This window comes from Anabrus simplex, chromosome 2 (genome assembly GCF_040414725.1).
Source record: "Anabrus simplex isolate iqAnaSimp1 chromosome 2, ASM4041472v1, whole genome shotgun sequence".
In the NCBI taxonomy this organism is placed as follows: Eukaryota; Metazoa; Arthropoda; class Insecta; order Orthoptera; family Tettigoniidae; genus Anabrus; species Anabrus simplex.
In genome coordinates, this window is record NC_090266.1 from 238,833,054 (window position 1) to 238,845,285 (window position 12,232).

The window sequence follows — 12,232 nt, forward strand, 5'->3', positions numbered from 1 at the left end:
GTGTTTTGATGTTGTCTTCCTTATCAAATCGTAGAAGTAACTGTGATTCTGTCATTTCTGCTGGTATCGTCTCAAGTACAGCAGAGTGATTCGAAGTCCACTTGCAGAGTGGGAAGCCTCCATGTTGCAGCAACTCCATTAGTTCCCATCGCAGCTGTATAGCATCTTCCACTGTATCGCTATCACAAAGTACATCGTCCATGTTAAAGTCCCACTTCAATACATGAGATGCTGTAACAAACATTTGGGCTTCCTCAATCAGCTGGGTTAGACATCTTGTGGCTAGGAAGGACGCTGAAGATGTACCATACATTACAGTCTTCAGTTGATCGGTGCGAAGAGGCTCAGATGGATGTTTTTGCCAGATTATGTGCTGTAAGTTACTCTGATCTGATGGTACATTTTTTTGTAATGTCTGTAGTCATCAGAATCTGATGTCTGTGAAACCTTGTTACAATTGACAGCAAGTCTTGTTGAACAGTAGATCCCACCGCGAGAATGTCACTGAGGGAAATGCCATTGTCAGTTTTGCAGAACGCATCAAATACAACCCGTGTCTTAGTACTAGTACTCTCCACCTTCAAAACTGCATGATGTAGGAGATATCAGAATGCTTCTTTGTCCTTGCGCATATCCGGGGCCAACTTCATATGACCCAGGGTCTCAAACTCTTCCATGAAGTTCATATAATCAGCTCGCAGAACAGGTCTCCAGAAGTCTGAATTGTTTCTCCGCTATTTTGTAAGATTTCCCATTGTAGACTATGTGCCCTCGTAGGTAATTCACAATGAAATGTCCACTGTCATCCCATCTGGTGTTAGTTCCGAAATGCTCCTCGTACTACTGCTCTTCCTAAGTTAGGGGCATTCTTCTAGTAGTCACTTCTTCTATTGACAAGAATTTTTCCATCTTGGTGTTGAGGTCATTATCCTGTCTGAGGAAAAAGGATGAAGTGGTAGAGTTTCCGCCTATTTTGCTAGTCTGAGTCTGGTAATTTATTGGACCTGGTAGTATCCATCCTAACCCAGTATTCTTCAAGATGGGTGATTCATCGCAGTTTTCCCCCCACCCTTCTTGCAACAGCTGCATACAAATCTCAGAACCGATGAGCATATCCACTGGTCCTGGCTTGTTGAAGTGAGGATCTGCCAATGTGATATCCTCAGGCAGGTTCCACGATTTACAATCAATACAACAGTTTCATATCTGGACACACTAGAAATGATATGAACGTCAACACTTTGAGATGCGATGACAGCAGTGTTATTTATACCACTGATTTGGAATACAGTTTCTATGCCTTTGCAGACTCAGCTTACTTGCAAACGACTCGGTTATGAAATGTGATTGCGATCCATTGTCAAGTAGAGCTTGGCACTGGTGAATTTGACCCTTGCTCTCTGCAACTCCTACTATTGCACATGACAGCATTACTTGCGACTGGGGTTTGAATTTTATTGTGCAGTAACTAGAATTTCTCTCACCTTGTTTGTCATCTCTAATACCGTATCCTTGTTTATAGTCATTTGATAATGTGTGGCCCTGTCAAAGTTAATCAATCAAGGGTTTTTTTTTTTTTTTTGCAAATTTCTTTACGTCGCACCAACACTGATAGGTCTTATGGTGACGATGGGATAGGAAGAGGCTGGAAGTGGGAAGGAAGTGTCCATGGCCTTAATTAAGGTACAGCCCCAGCATTTGCCTGGTGTGAAAATGGGAAACCACGGAAAACCATCTTCAGGGCTGTCGACAGTGGGATTCGAATCCACTATCTCCTGATTACTGGATACTGGCCGCACTTAAGCAACTGCAGATATCGAGCTCGGTGAATCAAATTGTGATGTCTAAGTTGGTATGTCTTACAGCTATGATGCCTAAAACTGTTAAAGCATAAACCCTTCCTTTTGACAGAATCATACTGTTGTCTTGTGTTATCTTGCAGAAAACCTTCACACCAGTGTAAGGGTTAATCTGATTCACAGGAATCACACTTTCCCCTTGTGGATACGCATGAGTTAACTCGAATTGGGCTTTCATTGTTTCTCACAGACTGGTGCTTGGGTGGATTTGCTGTGCTCCCCTTTTGTTCCCGTGTTGCCATCATCACTTGTAGCACTTGTGCAATTCTCAGAAAATCATTGCTGGGAGCTTTCATTTGAAACCCTTTACTGGTAGTGCGATCTAACTTGTCTAATATCAGTTGCTGGAGTAAGAATTCCTGTAAAGGCACTGAAAGGTTGAGGTTCTGAATAGCGTTTAAATTGCTTACTAAGTGGTGCTTCAACTTCCTAAGGTCTGATGCTGTATCATTGTGACAAGTAGGTAGTGACAATAGAGCTTTGATATGTTGTGTTGCTATCAGTTTTGCATTGTTGTACCTCTTGCAGAAGATTTTCCAAGCTACTAAAATGTTAGGGTTCAAAACATGAAAGTTCTAAGTTAATTGATGAGGCTCATCCTTGAGTGCTGAAGGTAGATAATGAAACTGCTGGATGTTCAATAGTTTTAAATTATCATCAATTAATGCTTGGAAAGTGTCTTGAAAATGAGTCGATGTCTCGTACTGTCCATGAAATGTTGGGAGGTTAATAATGAGCAATCGTATCTCCATGGAATTCTGTCGAGGATTGTCACAAGAATGCTGAGATAACTGATCGATATTCTGACCGGAGGTTATTGTCTTCTCTATTCATTTTCGCCTCTAAATCAAAATAGTTTTCTTCAAACTGCTCCCTATCCCATTCATGATTTTCATAGTTCTCGTTGTCATAAATTTCAAGTTTACATTGAACATGCTTATATTCTTCCCAGAGTGAAGGCAATTGTTTTAACCTGCTACATAATGCATTAATGTTGGTGCCCGCCACAAACTTGTCGATATATTTAATGATACGTATTAGTGACACTTTAATTTCCGCTCATTGTTTCACCAACAGGTTTTTATCATTAGACTCCATGGTAATGTTAGGAATGAAAGTAAAAATCACAGGAATGACTGACTTCTCTTATTACTGCTGTGATGTGGACTTATCCTTTAATCCTCTGTCCGCCTCGTCTCGTTCAGCATGCCGCACGGATGATGATACACATGCTCCAATATTCTCTCCACACGTTGTCAGCACTCAGAAAATACACTCACAAACACCGGAGGACCACGTAATATAGCATTACGACACTTTCACGAATCCGGCCTGGTATGACAATGTAATGACCTCGTTCGGAGAGGTCCATGAGAACACGTGGTGCTAGGAACCAAATGCTGGTTCATACATGTAGAAAGGTGAAAGGTATTTAATTTCACATGTACTCGTTTATCAACATTATACCTACATCATGATACATCCGATTAACATTTTGCTCACACAATGGATTTGATATTCATAGATTTTACCCTCGCAACACATTTCACCGTAGTTCCTTTCAGGACGCCATTCTGCTTGTTTTATAAGTGACTCGGTAACACAACTGCATGTGAAGGCGCCTGACCACTCCCAAGACAAGGCTACCCCAGGAAGGTGGGCAGCGTCAATGCTGTCATGCTCTGTTCAGACACAAACAAACTGCCACACCTAAATGTATCACATTTAACAGCTACAAGAAATGTTGAATTTAATATGAAGAAATAGTTATGTTATGAATTTTTTTCACTATCAGTACATATGCCAATTATGAGACATGCACAACTTCAACCAATATAACTTAGAAAAATGTACCCAGTCATTCATACAATGGAAATTAAATGAACAAATTCAAATCTTACTATAAAAAATACCGCACTTAACACAAACAATAAAGGACACTGATCATAATTAAAATCTTACAGTACTAGAGCAAAGAATTTGACACCAACACGAAATGAGACAATGAATGTATTTGCAAGTATCAGTCCTGAGCTGTCAGTGGACATCATTTATGTACAGAACTTCTTAAAATTCCATTGCTGGTGCAAATGATAACCGTACGCACTCGGCCATCCTTCCCAGGATGAGTTTTCTTGACCGTTGCATGTCGCCAAGAGAGAGGAGGAATGTTGTCGTCCTTAACTAAGACGGCATTTCCAGGCTGAAAGTTAGGCCGATTCATCAACCATTTCTGCTGCTGCTGTAAGCTATTAAGATAGGCATTAGACCACAGTCTCCATCATTTCTGCTGCAGCGTCTGAATGTAACACCATCTGGAAGTATAACAGTACTCACCATCACTGAGGTCAGGTTCAGGGGAGGATAGCAGGGGAGTGCTTATCAGAAAGTGGCCAGGATTTAGGTATGATGGTTCATCAGGGTTGTCTGAGAGTCTAACAAGCGGTCATGAGTTTAGGCATGCCTCAATTTTATCAAAATAAGTTATACATCTTATCATATATCAAGCAGCCATTGCCAGCAGTTCTTCACAAATGATGTTTCATGAATTTCACTCCAGCTTCCTTCATTCCCCCGAAGTAAGGCGAATCAGGAGGAATGAAATGCCATGTGAATCCATCTAGGGCTGCATTGTTCAGAATTTCTGTCCTCCACTGCTCTGACTGGTGCACTTTCACTTTCAACAATTCATTTCTAGTTCCTACAAAGTTACTAGCTTTGTCACTGTATAGGTTTGTACACCTCCCCCACCCGGCTGCGAATCTCCGTAAGGCGGCAATGAAGGCCTGTGTGGTCAAGTCACGAACTAATTTTAAGTGTATCACCTTGGTGCAAAGGCATACGAACAATGCTACAAAGCATTTTACCTTGTACTTGCTCCTGGTTGCACCCTGTTTAATGTAAAACGGGCCAGTGTAGTCAACTCCCATATTCAAGAATGGCCGCAAAGGAGTCACTCGAGGAGATGGTAGCTGCGCAAGGAGGTGTGTTGCTGTTGAGGCTCGTAGTCTGAAACACCTCACACATTTGTGAATGACAGTCCATACCACCTTCTTTATGCTCACTATCCTAAGTGAAGCTGTTACATGCTTTGCACCAGTGGGTAGCCGTCAAATATGCTCCTCAGCCGTAATCAACTGGGTTACATTATGACCCTGAGGTAATATGATCTGATGCAAATGGCTTTGAAGAGTTTTATAAGCGTTCACCTACTCATAAAACCACGTTCCCATCCAGGAATGGGTTCAGATTTCTTATTGAACTTTGCGGTGAAACTGAAGAGTTTGACTCCAGCTCACCTGTTTCCCTTACGAATGTCACACGTTGAGCAAGTTTGATACATATCTGAAAACCTATTCCTAGCTCTTCTGCAGATAATGATCCGTTTTCCTTACATTGTGTCTTCTGGAATAGATCTGTTTCATCACTCTCTGAAGACGGCAGAGAGATGAAAACCTTGTCATGACTTTGTCAGATGGAGTGGCACTAACTAAACATTGTACTGTATCTTCTTTCTGGAAGTCTGTCTGCAGAGTCGTTTTAATCCTTAGTGAGCCAGCTACTTGCGATTTGTACTATGCATGTAGATCCATGCCACAATTGATCATTACGTTGTAGGCTGTGTGGTCCTTCTCTCCTTGAAAGAACATCAGATGGGTTGTCTTCTGACATAACATGACCCCACTTGACTCTTCCAGTCAACTGCTGTATATCAGAGGTACGATTTGCAACAAATATTTTCCATCTTGTCGGTTCAGATGCATGTCACGAGAGTACTATTTTCGAGTCAGTCCACAAGAAAGTGTTGTTGATTTTCATGCTCAGGGTGTTGGTAGTCTTATCCACCAGACATGGCAACAAAAGAGCCCACACAGCTCTAACCTAGATTGAGACTGTTGTTTCAGAGTAGCAACTCTGGATTTTGAACATACCAAATGTACTGAAACTTCACCGTGTTAGTTGGTACAGTGTATATAAACATACACTGCATAGGCCCATTCAGAAATGTCTGAGAAGCCATGAACATTTATTTGGATTACTCTTCCCGTGCAAAGAATCAACTTGTCGACATAAAAGTTGTTCAGTGCTGGAAAGTCAGTAAATCCAGCCTTCAAGTAAAGGAGATGGTAATGGTTCACCCCATCCTAGTTTTTCTTGCCATAAGTGTTGCATGAAAATTTTACACACTATGAATACTGGTTCTATGAGCCCTAGTGGATCAAATATAGAGCCTATAATTGAAAGCACCTTTCGTTTCGTAGGGCCTCCATTGTTCTCCTTGACATGGACCTCAAAGTTTAACTTGTCAAGGAGGAGATGCCACAGCAATTCTAGCATTTTGATGTTGTCTTCCTTATCAAATCATAGAAGTAAATGTGATTCTCTCAGTTCTGTTGGTATCGTCTCAAGTACAGTGGAGTGATTTGAAGTCCACTTGCAGAGTGGGAAGCCTCCACGTTGCAGGAAATCTTGTAGTTCTCCTCTCAGCTATATAGCATCTTCCTCTGTATCGCTACCACACAATACATCGTCCATGTTAGTCCCGCTTCAATACACGAGATACTGTAGGTAACACGTGGGCTTCTTCTTCAACCAGCTGGGTTAGGCATCCTGAGGGTAGGAAGGATGCTGAAGATGTACCATACGTTATAGTCTTCAGTTGGTATGTGCGTAGAGGTTCAGATGGATGTTTTCGCCACTTTATGCACTGTAAAGTAATATCCTTGTCGTCTACTCTGATCCGATGGTACATTTTTGTAATGTCTGTAGTCATCGCAATATGATGTATACGTAACCTTGTCACAATTGATAGCAGGTCTTGTTGAAGGGTAGGTCCCACTGCGGGAGTGCCATTGAGGGAAACGCCATTGTCAGGATGCATCAAATACAACCCGTGTTTTAGTACTGGTATTCTCCGCCTTTAAAACTGCCTGATGTAGGAGATAACAGAATCTTCTTGGTCCTCGCATACAGTATATCTGGGGCCAACTTCATATGACCCAGGGTCTCGAACTCCTCCATGAAGTTCACAGAATCAGGTCGCAGAACAGGTCTCTTCTCAAGCTTTTGTTCCAGTAGTCTGAATCGTTTGTCCACTATTTCATAAGATTTCACAAGTTATAGACTTTCTGCCTTTGTAGGTAACCTCACAATGAAATATTCTCTGTCATCCCGTGTTGTGTGAGTTGTGAAATGCTCCTCTCAGTACTGCTCTTCCTTGGTTTGGGGCATTCTTCTAGTAGTCACTTCTTCTATTGAGCAGAATTTTCCATCTTGGTGTTGAGGTAATCATCCTGTCTGTGGAAAAAATAATGAACAGGGTGGAGTTTCTGTCTTCACGCTAGTCCGAGCCGGGGAGTTTATTGGACCTGATAGTATACATCTTCAAGATGGGTAATTCATCGCAGTTTTTCCACCACCCTTCTCCCAACAGCTGCATAAAAGTCTTGGCACCGATGAGCATATCCACTGGTCCTGGCTTGTTGAAGTGAGGATCGACCAATTTGATATCCTCAGACAGGTTCCACGCTTTACAATCAGTGTGGTTCACCTGATATGTGAGGGAGTATAGAACATGTTATAACAGTTTCTTATCTGGACACATTAGGAATGATATGAATCAGAGTCCTGCAGAGAGGCCCAACACATGAGCTGCTTCGGCAGTAGGCTGCAATGGGCTTTGAAAGGCTCGAACATAAGGAGCCCGTGACGTCATTGCACGGGCCGGTCTGGGCCAGCGCTATGTCATTCGTACGCGGTGAGCCAAGGACAGCGCTGTGGTAGTTCTATGGGCTGACTGCTTCAATGTGTACAGTGTACTGCGTGTCAGCGGAGTGCGTTGCATTGCGGTCGAGTGGAGCCGATCAAATTTGCTGTGGTTTTCAGTTTGACTTCTCTGTCTATCCTGTTATTGGAAACGAATGTGGACTGTAGTTCCAAAAGAAAGGAAACCATGGTAAAAAATTGTGAAGTAAAAAAAAAAAGGAACAAATGAACTAAAAACCGCACAATACAAGACTTCTGAACCGGATCCTAAACTTAAAAGTCGTATTTGGTTGGTATTCAAGCCTGCAGTTGACGGTGATGGGAAAGACGTTAATTTTGTGTGCTGTACGATCTGCAGTGAACTTGATGTACACACTAGCAGTTACCCGCGGCTTCTAGCGTGGATGTTGTAATTTGATAAAAGTAATCGTTCCTCGGAATTGTACTAAGACATTATCTGAGAATCCCTGAAGAATAAAACCTCACTGAAAACTTAACCCCAGAAACTCTTTGTAAACCAAGTGTGTGGTATTAACTTTTGGGGCTGAGATGACCATGCGACATAGAACTGCACACGTGAGAACGTCTTCTCTCAAGTAAAAAAAAAGTTTCTTTATTTTTAAAGGAGATTACAAATACATATTTCCACATCTGTAACATCTTCAGGTTTTGAGATATATGTATCCGCATAAAAATAATTTAATCCGTTTATCAGCCCTTCCTCCACCTCCACCTACGTGGATTTTCCTAAAACAAAAAAGAGTGATATGTTTATTTATTTTTAAAGGACATTCCAAGTACCAAGTTCCATATCTGTAATATGTAAAGTTTTTGACATACACTGTAGATATAGCGGTACTCATTTTAAAAATTCACCTGGTTTTCCAATTCTTTTCAGTCCCTTAAGTGGTTTTTCTGAAAAGAAAAAAAAGTGATACCAATTATCACGACTGTAACATCTTCAGTTCTTGAGATATTTGTATCCTCCCCTCCCCTCTGAAATTATTTTTATCCACCAAAATGAAAGTTTTTTAATTTTTAAAGGTGATTTCAAATACCCATTTTCACGTCTGCAACATCTTTAGGTTTTTTAGATATAAGTATCCTCATACAAATAATTCAACTAATATTTCAGTCCTTTCATCCCCCCCCCCCATTTAAGTGGATTTTACAAAACCAAAAGTATACGTATTTCTTTCTTCTTAAAGGAGACTCTAAATACCAATTTTTACGTCTGTAACAACTTCAGTTTTTGAGATATCAGTACCCTAATAAAATTAATTCAATTCCCTTTTCAGTTCCCCCCCCCTCCGTTAAGTGGTTTTTCAAAAACAAAATAATACGTGTTTTTTATTTTTAAAATATTAAAAATATCAATTTTCACATCTGTAACATGCTAAATGTTTGAGATATACTGTAGATATGCTCATCTTAAGAATTCTCGCCAGCCCACATTTCAGTTCTTCCCCCCCACCCCCCCTTAAGTGTCTTTTCCGACAACAAAATAACACGTCTCTTTATTTTTAAAAGAGATTATAAATACCACTTCACGTCTGTAACATGTTAAGTTTTCGAGATATATTGTACACTAGCAAGATACCCGTGCTTCGCTACGGTATTATACTGAAATTTATAATTGAATGCTTATTGTTTTAGATATATAATCCGCCGAAATTCGCGATCTGACTCGTTTTCTGCGAGAATCCACCAAAATTCCCGATCTGACTGGTTTTCTATGATTTTACGGCACGTTTCCTCCCATTTTTAAATCTTCCTTTCCACCAATCGATTTCGTACTTCCCGGGCTAGGCTTAGGTATTCCTCACGGTCAGTTGGGTTCGTAAATCTTTGCCATCTTTTCCTACAATATTTTTAATATGGATAAAATCCTTCAGGAGATCCGGCGTGGTGTCATATTGGGTGCCTTGGTGGCACTGAACCCGCGGCCGGACTGCATTCTTAGTCATTACCCGTCCAGGAGCCGTTTCCAGCGCGGTCCGCGCATTTGACGACGGTCCGGAATATTATTATTATTATTATTATTATTATTATGTGTTTCTGGAATGGCTGATGACAGGGAAAACCGGAGTATCTGGAGAAAAACCTGTCCCGCCTCTGTTTTGTTCAGCACGAATGCCACATGGAGTGACCGGGATTTGAACCATGGAACCCAGCTGTGAGAGGCCGGCGCGCTACCGCCTGAGCAACGGAGGATCCTTATAAGTACATTAATAACAGTAAAATCAATTGGTCTCATCTCCTTCTACACCCCACAGCCGTTAAGTTTATTTACCGCCACCCCCCCACCAAAAAATTTAAGAGATTGCTTGTTTCTTTATGTTTAAGGGAGATTCCAAACACCAATGTTCACGTCTATTACCTTCGGTTTTGAGATGTAAGTATCCCCATAAAAATAATTCACTTTCTTTCAATTCCTTTCACACTCCTTCCCCCCCCCCCCTAAGTGAATTTTCCCGCAAAAAATACTTGTTTCTTTAATAGTAAAGGATCTTCTAAATACCAATTATCACGACTCTAACTTCTTCAGTTTTTGATTTATGTGTCCTCATGAAAGGAATTCAACTCCTTTACACTCCCGCCCTCCAAGATGGTTTCCCCACCAAAACGCGTTCTTCTTTGTTTTTAAAGGAGGTCCAAATACGAATTTTCACGTCTGTAACAACTTTATTTTTTATTAGATGTATGTATTCTCATACAATTAAGTCAATTAATTTTTCAATTCTTTCACCCCCCCCCCCTTCATTGGATTTTCTGAGAATACGTGTTTCTTTACTTTTAAAGCGGATTGTAAATATCAAATTTCACGTCTGTAACATCTTCATTTTTGAGATATCAGTAGCCTAATTAAAATAATTCATCACCATTTTCAGTCACTTTTACCCCCCCCCCCCTCCCTCCAACCAAGTGGATTTCCAAAAACTAAAAGTACACGTTTCTTTATGTTTAATAGAGATTAAAAATACCAATTTCACTTCTGTAACATGTTAAGTTTTTTAGATACATTGTAAAAATTCTCATTTTAAAATTTCACCCCTTTTGAGTTCCCCTTAAGTGGAGTTTCCAAAAACAAATCACCTATATTTCTTTACATTTACAGGAGATTTACACCCACTCTTTACGTCTGTAACATTTTACGTTTCCAAGATATTCTGTAGATATAGTCTTTCAAAAAATTCACCCCAATTTGTCACTCCTGTTTAACCGCCATTAATTGGCTTTTCCAAAAACTAAAACATACGTGTTTCTTTATTTTTAAAGGAGATCCCATATGCAAATTATCAGTTCTGTAATATCTTTCGTTTATGAGATATGTATATCCTCATTAAAGGCATTCAACCCATTTTTCACCCTTTTACACCCCTCCTATTAGGATTTACAGGAAACAAAAAAATAAATACGTGTTCCTTTATTTTTAGAGGAGATTCTAACTACCAATTTTTACATCTGTAAATTTTAAAGTTTTAAGATGTAGACACACTCATTTTAAAAAATTCACCCCCTCTTTTCACCCCCAATATTTGGATTTTCCAAAAACGAAAAAATACGTGTTTCTTTACTTTTAAAGTAGATCCAAAATACCAATTTTCAGGTCTGTAATATCTTCAGGTTCTGAAATATAAGTAGCCTCATGAAAGGCATTCAACCCATTATTCAACCTTTTAAACCCTTCCTATTGGGATTTTCCGAAAACAAAAGAATAAGTGCTTTTTTATTTTTAAAGGAGATTCTAAATAAAAAAATTTACATCTATAAACTTTAAAAGTTTTGAGATATAGATACACTCATTTTAAAAAATCACCCCCTTTTCATCCCCCTCCCCATTAATTAGATTTTCCACAAACAAAAATACGTGTTTCTTTATTTTAAAAGGAGATCCCAAACACCAATTTTCAGGTCTGTAATATCTTCAGGTTGTGAAATATAAGTAGACTCATGAAATGCATTCGACCCCTTTTTCAACCTTTACCACCCTTCCTATTATGATTTTCCGAAAACAAAATATACGTGTTTCTTTATTTTTAATGGAGATTCTAAATACCAATTTTTACATCTTTAACTTTTAAAAGTTTTGAGATATAGATACAATCATTTTAAAATATTACCCCCTTTTCACCCTCCCTTAATTGGGTTTTCCAGAAACAAAAAAATACGTGTTTCTTTATTTTTAAAGGAGATCCCAAACACCAATTTTCAGGTCTATAATATCTTCAGTTTCTGAGATATAAGTAGCCTCATTACAGGCATTCAACCCATTTTTCACCCCTTTTCACTCCTCCTATTGCGATTTTCCGAAAACAAAAAAATACGTGTTTCTTTATTTTTAATGAAGATTCTAAATACCAATTTTTACATCTGCAAACTTTAAAAGTTTGGAGATATAGATTCACTCATTTTAAAAATTCACCCCCTTTTCACCCTCCCATTAATTGGATTTTACAAAAACAAAAAAATACGTGCTTCTTTATTTTTAAAAGATATCAAAAGTACCAATTTTCAGGTCTGTAATATCTTCAGTTTCTGAGATATAAGTACCGGTATCCTGATTAAAGGCATTCAACCCATTTTCCCCCATTTTCACCCTTTTT